Genomic DNA, 16,431 nt, shown 5'->3' with positions numbered 1-16,431 from the left:
CCTGCCCTATATATTTATTTTCAAATTTGGGTCTTTAATCCATTGACAATCACCTTTGTATGTGATATTAAGTAGGAATCTAGCTTTATTTTTCCCCAAAATGTGGGCCAGTTTTTCTAAGAAATTTTACTAAACAACCACCTCTTCCCTCCTTGCTTTGTGGTACCAGGAAGTGCCATATTTGTCATGACTTGGCAGAACCTTCTTGAGAATACAGACAAGCCAGAAGAAAGCACAACTGAGCACTAGAGAGTGAGGCAGAGATGCTATTGTTTATAGTCTTGATATGTCTAAAGCCAGAAATCCACCTCTTCATTTTTGCTGGGTTTTTGTCCTTTGTAACTAAAATGACCATTACAACCATGATGTCCTAATCTCGCTTCTATGTAGAGAGCTAATTTCATATCCTGCTGAGATTCAAATGACAATGATAATTCCAGTTAACATGATTTATTCTTACTTGTATCAGTTAATTGAATTTGTGATATGGTTGGTTGGATTATTTTGTTTCTTTTTAACTTGAGAAAGAGAAACATGCAGTTTATTCTTATTTTTTTGAGACAGAGTCTGGCTTTGTCGCCCAGGCTGGAGTGCAGTGGTGCCATCTCGGCTCACTGCAACCTCTGCCTTCCAGGTTCAAGTGATTCTCCTGCCTCAGCCTCCCCAGTAGCTGGGATTACAGGCACCCACCACCGCGCCTGGCTAATTTTTGTATTTTTAGTTGAGACGAGGTTTCACCATGTTGGCCAGGCTGGTCTCGAACTCTTTTTTTTTTTTTTTTGAGACGGAGTCTCGCTCTGTCGCCCGGGCTGGAGTGCTGCAGTGGCCGGATCTCAGCTCACTGCAAGCTCCGCCTCCCGGGTTCACGCCATTCACGCCATTCTCCTGCCTCAGCCTCCCGAGTAGCTGGGACTACAGGCGCCAGCCACCTCGCCCGGCTAGCTTTTTGTATTTTTTAGTAGAGACGGGTTTCACCGTGTTAGCCAGGATGATCTCGAACTCCTGACCTCGTGATCCGCCCATCTCGGCCTTCCAAAGTGCTGGGATTACAGGCTTGAGCCACCGCGCCTGGCGTTCGAACTCTTGACCTCAAATGATCTGCCTGCCTTGGCCTCCCAAAGTGCTGGGATTACAGGCATGAGCCACTGTACCCGGCCAAGACAGAGAAACAATACAGTTGAAATGTGGTTTTTTGCTGAGATAACTGGGAAACATTTTGAGAAACTGGCAGATTTTGAGAAACTGACAGTTTTTCGCTATTAAAAGTTCACAGGAAAAACATAGGGAAAAAATATGTATATATTTTAGAGACAGAATTTTGCCCTGTTGCCCAGGCCGAGTGCAGTGGTGTAATCATAGCTCACTGCAGCTTCAAACTCCTGGGCTCAGGCAGTTCTCCTGACTCAGCCTCCCAAGTAGCTGGGACTACAAATGTGTGCCACCACAGGTAGCTAATCTTTTTATTTTATTTTTTAGAGATGGGGTCTTGCTATGTTGCCCAGGCTTGTTTTGAACTCCTGGCCTTAAGAAATCCTCCCACCTTGGCCTCCTAAAGCATTTGAATTATAGACATAAGCCATTGTGTCCAGCTAGGGAAAAAAACATTTTGAGCTTGGAGTAGGCAAAGATTTGTTAGATACAAAACCAAAAGCATAATCCATAACAAAATTAGTAAATTAGAGTTCTTCAAAAGTCAAATCTTTTTCTCTTTGAAAGATACTGTTAAGAGATGGAAAAGGCAAATTATAGCCTGGCAGAAAATATTTATAAGACACTTATCTGATAAAGAACTTGTGTCCAGAATACACAAATAATTTTCAAAACTCAATAATAAAACAACCTACCCAATTTTAAAAATGGGCAAGAGATTTGAATGCTCTTTACTAAAGAAGATGTATAGATGGCAAATAAGCACATGAAAATATGTCCAACAACATTAGTCATTAGAGAAATTAAAACCACAATGTGATATTACTACACATTCATTAGAAGGGCTAAAAAGATGGACTATACCAAGCGCTAGTGATGATCTGGAGTAACTAGAAGTCTTATATACAACTAGTGTGAATATGAAGTGACCAAACACTTTTTTTTTTTTTAGACAGGGTCTCACTTTGTTGCCCAGGCTGGCCTCGAACACATGAGCTCAAGGGATCTTCCCACCTCAACCTCCTGAGTAGCTGGGACTACAGGAGTGCTACTGTGCCCAGCTCCAAATGATCAAACACTTTGGAAAACTGCTTAGCATAAGTTCTCCAAAAGACATTATATTTGTTTCCTAAGGCTGCTGTAAAAAAGCACAAATTAGAAATGTATTGACAGAACAGAAATCGATTCTCTCACAGTTCTGGAGGCTAGAGGTCCCAAAACAACCCTGTCGGTAGGATTGGTTCTTCTGAGGGCTCTCAGGGAGGGTCTGTTCTGTATCTTTATCCTGGCTTCCAGAGATGGCTGGCAAGTTTTGTCTTTCCTTGGTTTACAGCATCACTCCAGTATCTCCCTTTGTTTCCACATGGAGTTTTCCCTGTGTGTCTGTATTTCGGTTTCTTTCCTCTTCTCCTATAAGGATATCAGCCATATTAGATTAGAGTCCCCCAAACTGAGTATGACCTCATCTAACTTTGCAGATATCTGCAAAGACTATTTCCAAATAAGGTCACATTCACATGGACCAGAGGTTTAGGACTTCATATATATTTTTGGAAGGCGCAGTTTGACCCATAATATACATGTACTCGAATATTCATAAAAGCACAATTTGTAATAGCCTAGAACAGCAAGAGATCTTGCTACTCATCAACAGTTGAATAGATAAATAAATCATGATATATTCATGTGATGAATACCATAATACAGTAAAAATTAACTATCTACAACTATGGACAATATGGATGAATCTCACAAATAAAATGCTGGATAAAATAAATAAAACAGCATATACTGGCTGGGCACAGTGGCTCACTCCTATAATCCCAGCACTTTGGGAGGCCGAGGCGAGTGAATCACTTGAGGTCAGGAGTTCAAGACCAGCCTGGCCAACATGGTGAAAGCCCGTCTCTACTAAAAATATAAAAATTAGCGAGTGTGATGGCGCATGCCTATAGTCCTAGCTACTCAGGAGGCTGAGGCAGGAGAATCACTTGAACCTGGGAGGCAGAGATTGCAGTGAGCCAAGATCGTGCCACTGTAGTGCAGCCTGGGTGACAGAGTAAGACTCCGTCTCAAAAAAAAAAAAAAAATTCTTTTTCACAGATTTTGTTGTTGTTGTTGTTGTTAAGACATAGGATCTCACTATGCTGCTTAGGCTGGCCTTGAACTCCTGGACTCAAGCGATCCTCCCATCTCAGCCTCCTAAGACTACAGGCTTGCAGCACTATACCCAGCTAAGAATTCTTAATTTGCCTCCTTAAGAGAAGTACATCAATAAATATGATTTCTTCAAATGTAGTAACTCTGAAATATTCACTTAGAGTCCCTGAGAGATCAAAAGAGGTTCAGACTACTTAATTTTTTTTTTTTTTTTTTTTTTTTTTTTTTTTTTTTTTTTTTTTTTGAGACGGAGTCTCGCTCTGTCGCCCGGGCTGGAGTGCAGTGGCCAGATCTCAGCTCACTGCAAGCTCCGCCTCCCGGGTTTACCGCCATTCTCCTGCCTCAGCCTCCGAGTAGCTGGGACTACGGCGCCCGCCACCTCACCTGGCTAGTTTTTTGTATTTTTTAGTAGAGACGGGGTTTCACCGTGTTAGCCAGGATGGTCTTGATCTCCTGACCTCGTGATCCGCCCGCCTCGGCCTCCCAAAGTGCTGGGATTACAGGCTTGAGCCACCGCGCCCGGCCAGACTACTTAATTTTTTAGGCTCTTAGTTTTATATATACACAGAAATGCACAGACAGGGTGACAAATATTGTGTGATACGTTGTGTAATGTATTTTATATTTTTACATTTACTAAATACAATAATTTTAACATAAAAGAATTCCAAACAATGTCAATGATGTCAAAAGTCCTAACATAGGTCCTTCTCACTGTGAAGGCACTATTCTAGATGGTGGGGATACATCAGAGAACAGAATAGACAAAATCCTTGCCTGCTAAGAGCTTGCATTCTTGCTGGCAGGAGATAGGCAATAAACAACAAACATAAGAAATATGCTAATTCTGTGGTATGATAGAGGGGATAAGTCACCATGGGGAAAAAAAGTAAAGCAAAGAAAAAGTGTTCAGGGGAGAAGGGGAGGGACTATGTTTTAATGGAGTGGGCAGGGTAGACCTCCTTAAGAAGGTGACAGTTGAGCAAAAATTTGAAGAAGAAAAGGGAAGGAGCCATATGAATATCTGATGGGAGGGGGAATCACGTCAAATAGATGGATGTTCCAAAGGCCCTTAAGATGTAGCCATACTGGCATGTTTGAGGCAAAACAAGGACAAATTCCATTTGTATAAATGGAGAGAAATATGTGTGAAGGAGAGTAGTAAATGAATCAGACAGGTAAAGGGCATTCAGAATATACAGAGCATCTTAGGTGCTATAAGAACCTTAGCTTCCTCTCTGACAGAAATGGAAAGCCATTGCAGGGATTTGAGCAGAAGAGTGACATGATCTGATTTCCATTTTATTTTTTTGAGACAGGGTATCATTCTGTCATCCATGCTAGAGTGCAGTGGCACAATCATGGCTCACTGCAGCCTCAAACTCCTGGGCTCAAGCGATCCTCTTACCTCAGCCTCCCTAGTGGCTGGGACTACAGGCATGCACCATGATACCAAGTTAATTTTTAAAATTTTTGTAGATACAGGGTCTTGTTATGTTGTCTGGTCTGGTCTCAAACTTCTGGCCTCAAGTGATCCTCCTGCCTCAGCCTCCCAGAGTGTTGGGATTACAGGTGTGAGCCGTCACCCCATCCTGACTTCCCATTTTAACCTAATTTTTCTGGCTGCTATGTTGAGAATAGATTTTAAGAGGCAAGTATAAAAGTAGTGAGACAAGAAAGGAGGTTAATTAAATAATTCATGTGGGAGGATGATAGCAGAAGTGATAACAAATGGTTATACTTGGATATATTCTGAACATAGGGCCAGGAGAATTTGCTGACAGACTAAGATGGGTGAGCAGGAGGTATAAGAGAAAAAGAAGAGTCATGGAAGATGCCAACCCAAGAACCAAGATGTGAAAGAGGGCAGACTGGGTAAGTTTGAGGCAGAATATTAGGAGCTCAGTTTGAACTTGTTAAGATTGAGATGCCCTTTTTTTTTTTTTGCTTCCCGGCCATCTCAGCTGCTGCTCTTGGTTGAGGGCTGTCCCGCACCTAAGGCAGGAAGATGGTGGCCGCAAAGAAGACAAAAAAGGCGCTGGAGTCAATTAACTCTAGGCTCCAACTTGTTATGAAAAGTGGAAAGTACGTGCTGGGGTAGAAGCAGACTCTGAAGCCAAGGCAAAGCTAAATTGGCCATTCTTGAACAACTGCTCAGCTTTGAGGAAATCCAAAACAGAGTACTATGCAATGTTGGCCAACACTGGTGTCCATCACTACAGTGGCAATAATACTGAACTGGGCACAGCAAGCGGAAAATACTACAGAGTGTGCACACTGGCTATCATTGATCCAGGTAACTCTGACATCCTTAGAAGCATGCCAGAACAGACTGGTGAACAGTAAACCATGCAAAAATTTTCCTTTAATAAAATTTGCCTGGGCTTGTTTAAAAAAAAAAGAAAGATTGAGTTACCCCATTTGTCTTAAATAAAGATATTCAGTAGACTATTGAGTTCATGGTTCTGGAATTCAGGGGAGAGGATGTCTGTACTGGAGATACTTTTGAGAGTCATCATCATATAGTGATATTGAAAACTGTAAGATTTGGATGAGTTTGCCATGAGAGTGAGGGTAGAAAAGAGGAGAGGTCGTCCAAGGTCTGAGCCCTAAACTCCTCTAACATTAAGGGGCTGTGGGGATTAGAAAGAAACAGCAAAGGATCAGGAACAGAACCACAGGAGGCAGAAAGAAAATCAGGGAGTTGTGGTGTCACAGAAGCCAAGTGAGGCCAGTGTTTCCAGGAACTGGGAGTGATCAGCTGGGTCCAGTGTTGCTCAGTAGGTCAAGAAAGATAAAGACTGAAAGCTGACCTTTGGAATTGACAACGCGAAGGGCACTGTTGACCTTGACAAAGGCAGTTTCTGGGGAGTGGTATAGACAAAAATCTGACTAACATGGATTTAAGAAACAATGAGTCAGGCCAAGAAAAAAAGAGAGAACACAATTACTGATATCAGAAATTACAGAGGTGACATCACTACAGATATGATGGGCAATAGAAGGATAATAAAAGAATACTATGAACAGCTTTATGCCCACAGATTTGATCACCTAGATGAAATGGATCAATTCCTTGAAAGACACAAACTGCCAAAACACGCAAGAAGCAATAGACAATCTGAACAGGCCCGTATCTATTAAAGACATTGAGTGAATAATTAATAACTTTTCAGAACAGAAAGCACCAGACCTAGATGGATTCACTGGTGAATTCTACCAAATGTCTATAGAAGAAATTACACTAATTATCTACCTTCTCTTTCAGAGGATAGATGCAGACGGGGATACTACTTCCTAACTAAACCCTAATACCAAACCAGCCAAAAACATCACAAAGGAAACTATATACCTATACACCAGCACTGAACAAGTGGAATTTGAATTAAAAACATACTATCATTTACGTTATTACCCCCCAAAATGAAATACTTAGGTATAAATCTAACAAAATGTGTACTAGATCTATATGAGGAAAACTGGAAAACTCTAATGAACAAAATCAAAGAAGAACTAAATAAATGGAGAGATATTCCATGTTCATGGATAGGAAGACTCAATAGAGTCAAGATGTCATTCTTTCCAACTTAATCTATAGTTTCAAAGCAAACCCAATCCCAGTCTCAGAAAGTTATTTTGTAGATATCAACAAACTGATTCTAAAGTTTATATGGAGAGGCATAAGACCCAGAATAGTCAATACAATACTGAAGAAGAGTAAAGCTGGATAACTGACACTACCTGACTTCAACACTTAATATAAAGCTGTAGTAATCAAGACAATGTAGTACTGATGAAAGAACAAACAGATCAAGGTCAGGCGCGGTGGCTCACACCTGTAATCACAGCACTTTGGGAGGCCGAGGAGGGCGGATCACAAGGTCAGGAGATAGAGACTATCCTGGCTAACATGGTGAAACCCCGTGTCTACTAAAAATACAAAAACAAAATTAGCTGGGCGTGGTGGCGGGCGCCTGTAGTCCCAGCTACTTGGGTGGCTGAGGTGGGAGAATGGCGTGAACCTGGGAGAGGGGAGCTTGCAGTGAACTGAGATTGCGCCACTGCACTCCAGCCTGGGCGACAGAGCGAGACTCTGTCTCAAAAACAAACAAACAAACAAAAAATCAATAAAGCAGAATAGAGATCCCAGAAATAGACCCACATAAATATAGCCAACTGATCTCTGACAAAGGAGCAAAGGCAATATGATGGAGCAAAAAAAGTCTTTTCTTTTTCTTTTTTTTTTTTAGGCAGAGTCTCATTCTGTTGCCCAGGCTGGAGTGCAGTGGTGTGATCTCGACTTACTGCAACCTCCACCTCCTGGGTTCAAGTGATTCTCCTGCCTCAATCTCCTGAGTAGCTGGGATTACAGGAATGTGCCGCCACTCCTGCCTAACTTTTGTATTTTTAATAGAGACGGGGTTTCACCATGTTGGCCAGGCTGGTCTCAAAATCCTGACCTCAAGTGATCCATCCACCTCATCCTCCCAAAGTGCTGGGACTACAGGCATGAGCCATCACACCTGGCCAAAAATAGTCTTTTCAACAAATGGTACTGGAAAACCTGGACATCCACATGTAAACAAACAAGCAAACAAACCAACCCAAATCTAGATACAGATCTTAAACTTTTCACAAAAACTAATTTAAAATGGATCATAAAACTAAATAAACCTCAAAACTCTAAAACTCCTAGAATGTAACATAAAAGGAAACTTAGATGACTTGGGTATGGCAATAAATTTCACTCATGGTTATAGTAAGGATTAAACAAAATAATACTTTAAAACATTAAAACAGTGCCTGGAATGTTTGCTTTGCATAATCCCGTGTTCCCCATTGCTATGAAGAAATCATGTTTTGGTATATTCAATTATATTTTAATTGAACCACAGAGGCCATTTAGCAAACCCATTAGTTAGATAACTTTTTTGACATACAAATAAATTATCTCTTACTTGATCTGTTTAATTAAAAAACAAAACAAATAGTTCTTTTTTTTTTTTACAATGCTATCTTGGGAACTGTGAGGTCTCCTGTCACTAGGTTACCTCTGGGTGGGCTTCAGGAGAGTGACACAAGGAGCCTGAAGGTCACCTGACCCAGTGTCACTCACTGGCTGCCAGATGGATTCATAGCTAAGGTTTTTGGTAGGAAACGAATTCACAAAACTTTTTTTTTTTTTTTTTTTGAGACAGAGTTTTGCTCTGTTGCCCAGGCTGGAGTGCAGTGGCGCCATCTCGGCTCACCACAACCTCCACCTCCCGGGTTCGAGCAATTCTCTTGCCTCAGCCTCCTGAGTAGCTGGGACTACAGGAATGCGCCACCACATCCGGCTAATTTTTGTATTTTTAGTAGAGATGGGGTTTCACCATGTTGGCCAGAATGGTCTTGATCTCCTGACCTTGTGATCCACCTGCCTCCGCCTCCCAAAATGCTAGGATTACAGGTGTGAGCCACTGCACCCAGCATTCACAAAACATTTTAAAATTTTACTTGCCAACATTTAAAAATCAAGAGATTTCATATAAAAACTTGATTTCCAGACTTAATAAATCGCAAGATTCTGCAACCCTGGGACTGAAACCCTGTAGCACAGCCTTCTTCTGTGGTACAGAATAAAGGCTTCCTCCTTTAGCTGTGCTGGTGTCCTCCAGTGCAATACAGCCCTACTGTTTCCAGCCCACTTGCTTCTCTCATTTGCTCCTCCCTGGTTCCTGTAGGCACCTGAGTTTGTAACTTCTAATTATTTCAATCCTTCCCTTTTTAGATGTGGAGGCCGAGGTCTCGTAGAGAAATAGGCAGCTGGAACTGGAATCTTAGCCATCAGACCAGGGCTCTTTTACATGCCTTGTGTTGTTTCTTTTATATTTGGTTGTTTTGAGAAAAAGATGATAGCTTAAAAAAAAAAAAAGGTAAGACATAGTGGGGGGCCGGGCGCGGTGGCTCACACCTGTAATCCCAGCACTTTGAGAGGCTGAGGCGGGCAGATCACGAGGTCAGGAGTTCGAGACCAGCCTGGCCAATATGGTGAAACCCAGTCTTTACTAAAAATACAAAAAAAAATTAGCTGGGCGTGGTGGCATGCGCCTGTAGTCCCAGCTACTTGGGAGGCTGAGGCAGAAGAATCACTTGAACCCAGGAGGCGGAGGTTGCAGTGACCTGAGATCACACCACTGCACTCCACCCTGGTTGACAGAGCGAGACTCCATCTCAAAAAAATAAAAAATAATAAAATAAAAGACATAGTGGGGAAAACTAAAATTTAGAGATTTTTAGGCACCATTTAGGTGATTAAATTGAGATTAAGGAAAAAGTGGAGGTCAGTAGAATTCTTTTTCTCTGTAGAAAATAGCTTCATTGTTGGCCAGGCCCGGTGGCTCACGCCTGTAATCCCAGCACTTTGGGAGGCTAAGACAGGCGGATCATGAGGTCAGGAGATCGAGACCATCGTGGCTAACATGGTGAAACCCTGTCTCTACTAAAAATGCAAAAATTAGCTGGGCGTGGTGGCGGGCACCTGTAGTCCCAGCTACTCAGGAGGCTGAGCCAGGAGAATGGCGTGAACCCGGGAGGCAGAGCTTGCAGTGAGCGGAGATCGCGCCACTGCACTCCAGCCAGGGAGATGGAGCGAGACTCCATCTCAAAAAAAAGAGAAGAAAATAGCTTCATTGTTTTGGGGAAAATGATGTATGTTCAGTGCAAAAGATTCCAGCAATACAGATAAGTACAAAGAAGAGGGTAAAGATTCCCCGAAATTTCACACTTCACTTATAATTTCCATTAACATTTTGATATGTAAATTTCTACATCCCCTCTTGACATATTTATAGATACACTTAATCTAACACTGTCTCAGCCAGGGATTATGTGTGAGTGTGGGGTTTTAGAGTTCCCACATAATCTTCATCAGCTTCTCTCCAACCAATTATTTGATATAGCCAATTGGGATATTTTTCAATTATATTAAGGTGCTATGCAACTACAAGGTCAAGCCTTCTTTGTCCCAATTCCCTTCCAATGAGATTGTTATGCACACATCCAGCCCACCTATATAGAAATTCTGAAGCTGCTAGATTGCATGTTTTTCTGAATGAGAGTGTCCATACAAGTCACTCTCATTATGTTCTGTAATTTGATTTTCCCACCAATAATACTTCTGGAATATTTGTGTCTAGTATATAAACATAGACTTTTAAAACCCCCCACAAATTTCCCTTTTAAGAACACCTTCAGCATCCTCAAGACAAGCCAGTTGGTCTCTTACACAGACTTTGCTCCATCTGATTGATGCCTGGGAAAATGGGAATAGCTGATTGAAACCCATTATGCACATTCAAGTCTGTCTGATTGTTCACAATAGGCACTGATGAGAACAATGAGTTTCTCAATGATTGTATTAGTCAGGATTTGCTGCAATAATGTTGCATAACAGACAACTCCCAAATGTCAGTGATTCGTAAGAACAAATATTTATTTTTCACTCACTGGTCTGTGCACTGCAAGTGGGTTGTCCAGGCTCGCTTGGGCTTAGGTTTGGGTCTTTTCTACGTGTTTCTCATTCCAGGACCCAGGCTAAGTGGGCAATGGCTACTTGGTGCGTTCTCTCCTCAAAGCAAAAGGCAGAAATGCAGGAGGTCATGCTTAATTTCACAAACTCATATAAAGTCTCTGGTTAGATATAGCATATGATATATCTGCCCACATTGTATTGAGGCAAGAGAATGGGAGGCGGGAGGTTGCAGTGAGCCAAGACTGTGCCACTGCACTCCAGCCTGGTGACCCAGCAAGACTCTGTCTCAAAAAAAAAAAAAAAAAGAAAAGAAAAGAAAACCAGCCTGAGCAACATAATGAGACCCTGTCTCTATGAAAAATTATTTTAAGCATAAAAAATGGTAAAACAAAACAAAAACAAAGATATACAAATGGCCAATAAGCACATGAGAAGATGCTTGACATTACTAATCATCAGGAAAATGCAAATCAAAAACACAGTGAGATACCACTTCACAAACATTAAGATGGCTATTATTATTATTATTATTTTTTTTTTTGAGACGGAGTCTCGCTCTGTCGCCCGGGCTGGAGTGCAGTGGCCGGACCTCAGCTCACTGCAAGCTCTGCCTCCTGGGTTTACGCCATTCTCCTGCCTCAGCCTCCCTAGTAGCTGGGACTACAGGCGCCCGCCACCTCGCCCGGCTAGTTTTTTGTATTTTAGTAGAGACGGGGTTTCACCATGTTAGCCAGGATGGTCTCGATCTCCTGACCTCGTGATCCACCCGTCTCGGCCTCCCAAAGTGCTGGGATTACAGGCTTGAGCCACCGCGCCTGGCCAAGATGGCTATTATTAAACAAACAAACAAACAAACAAACAGAAAATAACAAATGTTGGTAAGAATGTAAAGAAACTGGAACACAGGTAATTTGTGGTAGGAATGCAAAACGGTTCAGTCACAGTAAAAAACTGGTGGTTCCTCAACAAGTTAAACATAAAATAGCCATATGACCCTACAATTTCATTCCTAAGTATATACCAAACAAATTGAAAATGAGCACTCAAACAAGTACATGTACATATTCATAGCAGTACTATCCACAATAGCCAAAAAGTAGAGAAAGTGTAACTGTCCATCAATGGAGAATAAACAAATTAGGGAATATATATACAATGGAACATTATTCAGCCATAAAAAGAAACAAAATACTGATGTATGCTACAACGTGGATGGCCTCCAAAATATTATGCTAAGTGAAAGAAACCAGATACAAAATGTCACATTTTGTACAATTCCATTTATATGAAATATCCAAAATAGATAAATCCACAGAGACAGGCTCAAGTGATCTTCCCATCTCAGCTTCCTGAGTGGCTGGGACTATAAGTGCATGCCACCATGCCCAGCTAATTTTTTTTTTTTTTTTGGAGAGATGGGGTTTCGCTATGTTGCCCAGGCTAGTCTCAAACTCTTAGGCTCAAGTGAGCTATCAGCCTCCCAAAGTGCTGGGATTACAGATGTGAGCCACTATGCCCAGTCAAAAAGGTTACCTTTTAATTAGAAAGGCCACACTCAAGCTGGACACAGTGGTACATGCCTAGTCCCAGCTACTCAGAAGGCTGAGGTGGGAGGATGGCTTGAGCCCCAGGAGCTCAAAGCCAGCCTAGGCAACATAGTGAGATCTCATGCTTTGAAAGAAAAGAAAAGTAAAAGAAAGGCGACACCCAGAGAGTCCAGTTTTAGACAACTTGAGTTGGAAGCACCTGCACAACATCCAAGTGGAGATGTTCAGGAAGCCCCTGGGTATAAGGCTCTGGAGTTTAAGAGAAAACTTGAGGCTAGAGAAACAGTTTTAGAGAAATTAGTACAGAGTTAGTAACTGGAGCTGTGGAATTACATGAGATGTCTCAGAGAGTGCCTTCACATTACCCTGTTAGAAAACAAAATAAGAAAAAACAACCAATTGTTTCTTTATGGACAAATCGCCAATTTGGCAAGGTAGTAAACTTGGTGAATAACTCAGACTTTCTTCCTTTGAAATGTTGTTACATTTTAAATTTCCAATAAACCAAATTGGTTAGGTCACCAAGTGGTCTACATGATAAATGACACATATATGTTACTCTAGGAGTGTCAACCTAAGTGTCAACAGTGGTTGTGGCAGAGACTGATGGTAGCCTCCTGCAATCTTCCTCTTCCTTAGCATTAAGAATCCTGATTATCTTGGCACGTTGATGCCCAGATTACTAATTCATTCTCTTCACTTCTTATAACTCTATTGAGATTTTCTATTTCTAGGTTATCTAATTTGTTAACATACAGTTATTCATAGTAGTCCCTTATAACCTTTTGTACTTCTGTAAACTCTGTGGTAATGTTCCCTCTTCTATTCCTGATTTTAGAAACCTGCAAGTTCTCTCTTTTTTCCCAGCCTAGCTAAAGATTCAGCAATTTTGTTGATCTTTTCAAAGAACCAACTTTTGATTTTGATTATTTTCTCCATTACCTTTCTGTTCTGTATTTCATTTATTTCTGCTTGAATGTTTATTATTTCCTTCCTCCTACTTGCTTTGGGTTTAATTTGCTCTTCTTTTTTTTTTAGTTTCATAGTGAGGAAGGTTGGCAATTGTTTTGACATCTTTCTTTTTTTAAATTGTAAGTACTTACAGCTATAAATTTCCTGTTAGCACTGTTCTGACTCCCATAAGTTTTTGAACATTGTGTTTTCATTTTTACTCAACTCAAAGTATTTTCTAATTTCACCAGTGATTTATCTTTTGACCCTTTAGTTATTTATGAATGTTTTGTTTCATTTTCACATATTTGCAAATTCCCCAGATTTCCTTCTGTTGCTGAATTTAATTTTATTCCATTGTGATTGGAGAAGATAATTTGAATGATTTCAATCCATTTACATTTTTAACATTTTTGATATTTGGGAGGCTGAGGAAGGAGGATCACTTGAGCCCAGGGGTTAAGTCCAGCATGGGCAAAACAGTGAGATGTGTCTCTCTTAAAAAGAAAATACATCCTCCCTCCCCAAGATGGCTGCTGAAGATGAGTCACTCACTGTTGCCACGGCTCCCGGAACTGCTCGAAACTGGCAAACAGCTTCTGGATGAAGTAGAAGTAGCGACTGAAACCACCTGTCACCGGATAGTCCAGGAGAAGGTGTTCAAGGGCCCGGACCTCTTTGAGAAGGCTCCCGAAATGTTATCGCAGCTCGACATGTTCAATTGAAATGAAGATTTGGAAGAGATTGCTTCCACCGACCTGAAGTAGCTGTTGGTGCCAGCGTTTCAAGGAGCCATCACCATGAAACAAGTCAACCCCAGCAAGCGTCTAGATCATTTGCAGCAGGTTCGAGAACACTTTATAAACTACTGAACTCAGTGCCATTACTATCATGTTGCAGAGTTTGAGCTGCCCAAAACCAAGCACAACTCAGCTGAAAATCACACTGCTAATTCCTCCATGGCTTCTCCTAGCCTCCTTGCTATGGCATCTCAAAGACAGGCTAAAATAAAGAGATACAAGCAGAAGAAGGAGTTAGACCATGGGATATCTGCAATGAAGTCTGCTGTGGAAAGTGGTCAAGCAGGTGATGAGCGTGTTCATGAATATTATTATCTTCTTCACCTTCAGAGGTGGATTGATATCAGCTTAGAAGAGACTGAGAGCATTGACCAGGAAATAAAGAGCCTGAGAGAAAGAGCCTCTTCAAAGAGGCGTCAGCTTCTAACTCATCTCTCCAGGATAGGCCTCCAGTGAAACCCTTCATTCTCATGGGGAACACGGCCCAGACCAAAGTATTTGGAGCTGGTTATCCAAGTCCAGCAACTATGATGGTGAGTGACTGGTGTGAACAACATCGGAAATATGGAGCATTGCCAGATCGGGGAACAGCCAAGGCAACACCAGAGGAATTCAGGAAAGCGGCTCAGCAACAGGAAGATCAAGAAGTAAAGGAGGGAGAAAATGATGAACACTCTACAGAGTTTGGGGGTGGGATAACTGGAAGGACACCCATCCTAGGGGCTATGGCAACTGACAGAACATGGACTGATCTTCCCACAACACCACAGGACTGCAGGGTGCACACCTCCCCTGCCAAGGAAAACCATGCAGTCTCCTCCTCCCTGGGCTCCTGCTTCAGCTGTGTACAATGAAGGCAAAGATTCTAAGTGTTGCTTTGCATTCGATGAAGTGTCAAGTGATTAAGTGCGTATTTGTACCCTAGATGATGTGGGCCAGCAATCTTGTTTTGGCATCATCCTTCTCATCATGCTGTATTCCAATTTCTTAAGTGGAGAGAAAAGAGTGCCGAGAAATGGCTCTGTTTAATCAATGGCTGTCTGAATTCTCTGAAAAAATAATAAAATTCCCTTCTATTAAAAAAAAGGAAAATACAGTGATAGATTTTGATATGCATTTTATGGCCTAACATATGTTCTGTCCTAGAGAATGGCCCATATATACTTGAGAAAAATGTATATTCTGTTGTTGTTGGGTGGAGTGTTCTATAGATGTCTATTAGACCTAGTTGGTTTATAGTATTATTTAAGTCTTCTATTTTCTTCTTGATCTTCTGTCTAGTTGTTTTATCCATTACTGAATGTGACGTATTGAGGTCTCCAGCTCTTATTGTTGAATTGTCTATTTTTCCTTTAATTCTGTCAGTTTTTGTGTCATTTACTTTTTGGCTCTGTCATTAAGTTAATTATGTTTATAACTGTTATACTTTCTTGAGGGACTGACTCTTTTATCATTAGAAAATGGCCTCTGTCTCTAGTAAAAATTTTTTGTCTTAAGTCTATTTAGTCTTATATTAATACAGCCATTTTAGCCCTCTTTTAGTTACTCTTTACATGGTATGTCTTTTCCCATCCTTTTGTTTTTAAGCTCTTTATATCTTGAATCTAAAGTGTGTCGCTCTTTATATCTTGAATCTAAAGTGTGTCTCTTGTAGAATGAAATAATGGCGTTTGCAGCAACCTGGATGGAATTGGAGACCATTATTCTAAGTGAAGTAACTCAGACATGGAAAACCAAACATCATATGTTCTCACTCATAAGTGGTAGCTAAGCCATGAGGATGCAAAGGTGTAAGAATGACACAATAGACTCTGGGAACTTGGGGGAAAGGAGGGTAGGGGGTGAGGGATAAAAGACTACATGTTGGGTATAGTGTATACTGCTCAGGTGATGGGTGCACTAGAATCTCAGAAATCACCACTAAATAACTTATTCATGTAACCAAACACTGCCTGTTCCCCAAAAAACCTTTGAAATAAAATAATAATAATAACAACAACAATAATAATAAAAATAAAGTGTGTCACTTGTAGACACAATATAGTTGGATCATGTTTTTCATCAGTTTTGCTAATCTCTGCCTTTGATTGGAGTGTTTAAACCATTTACACTTAATGTAATTATGAATAAGAGGTTTTATCATTGTCATTTTCCTACTTTTCCTATATTGTTAAATATGTTTTACTGTACCATTTTATTCCCTTGTAATTTATTTTAGCATTCTTTGAGTTATTTTGTAATTGCCTTAGAGATTACGATTAATATCTAAACTTAAAACAATTTAGTTTGTATTAGTAGCAGGTTAATTTCA

General features: G+C 40.9%; 2 pseudogenes; both read left to right on the top strand.

Moving 5' to 3' along the window:
* LOC108539191 (60S ribosomal protein L30-like) overlaps positions 1-6,734 on the top strand; it is a 7,491-nt pseudogene extending 757 nt beyond the window's left edge.
* LOC108539179 (immunoglobulin-binding protein 1 pseudogene) overlaps positions 1-14,871 on the top strand; it is a 15,645-nt pseudogene extending 774 nt beyond the window's left edge.
* Positions 14,872-16,431: the final 1,560 nt, after the last annotated feature.

The sequence above is a fragment of the Rhinopithecus bieti genome, unplaced genomic scaffold, assembly GCF_001698545.2.
Source record: "Rhinopithecus bieti isolate Rb0 unplaced genomic scaffold, ASM169854v2 scaffold_17429, whole genome shotgun sequence".
Lineage (NCBI taxonomy): Eukaryota > Metazoa > Chordata > Mammalia > Primates > Cercopithecidae > Rhinopithecus > Rhinopithecus bieti.
Note: the sequence above shows the minus strand (reverse complement) of the source record. Positions and strands in the feature narration are given on the sequence as shown.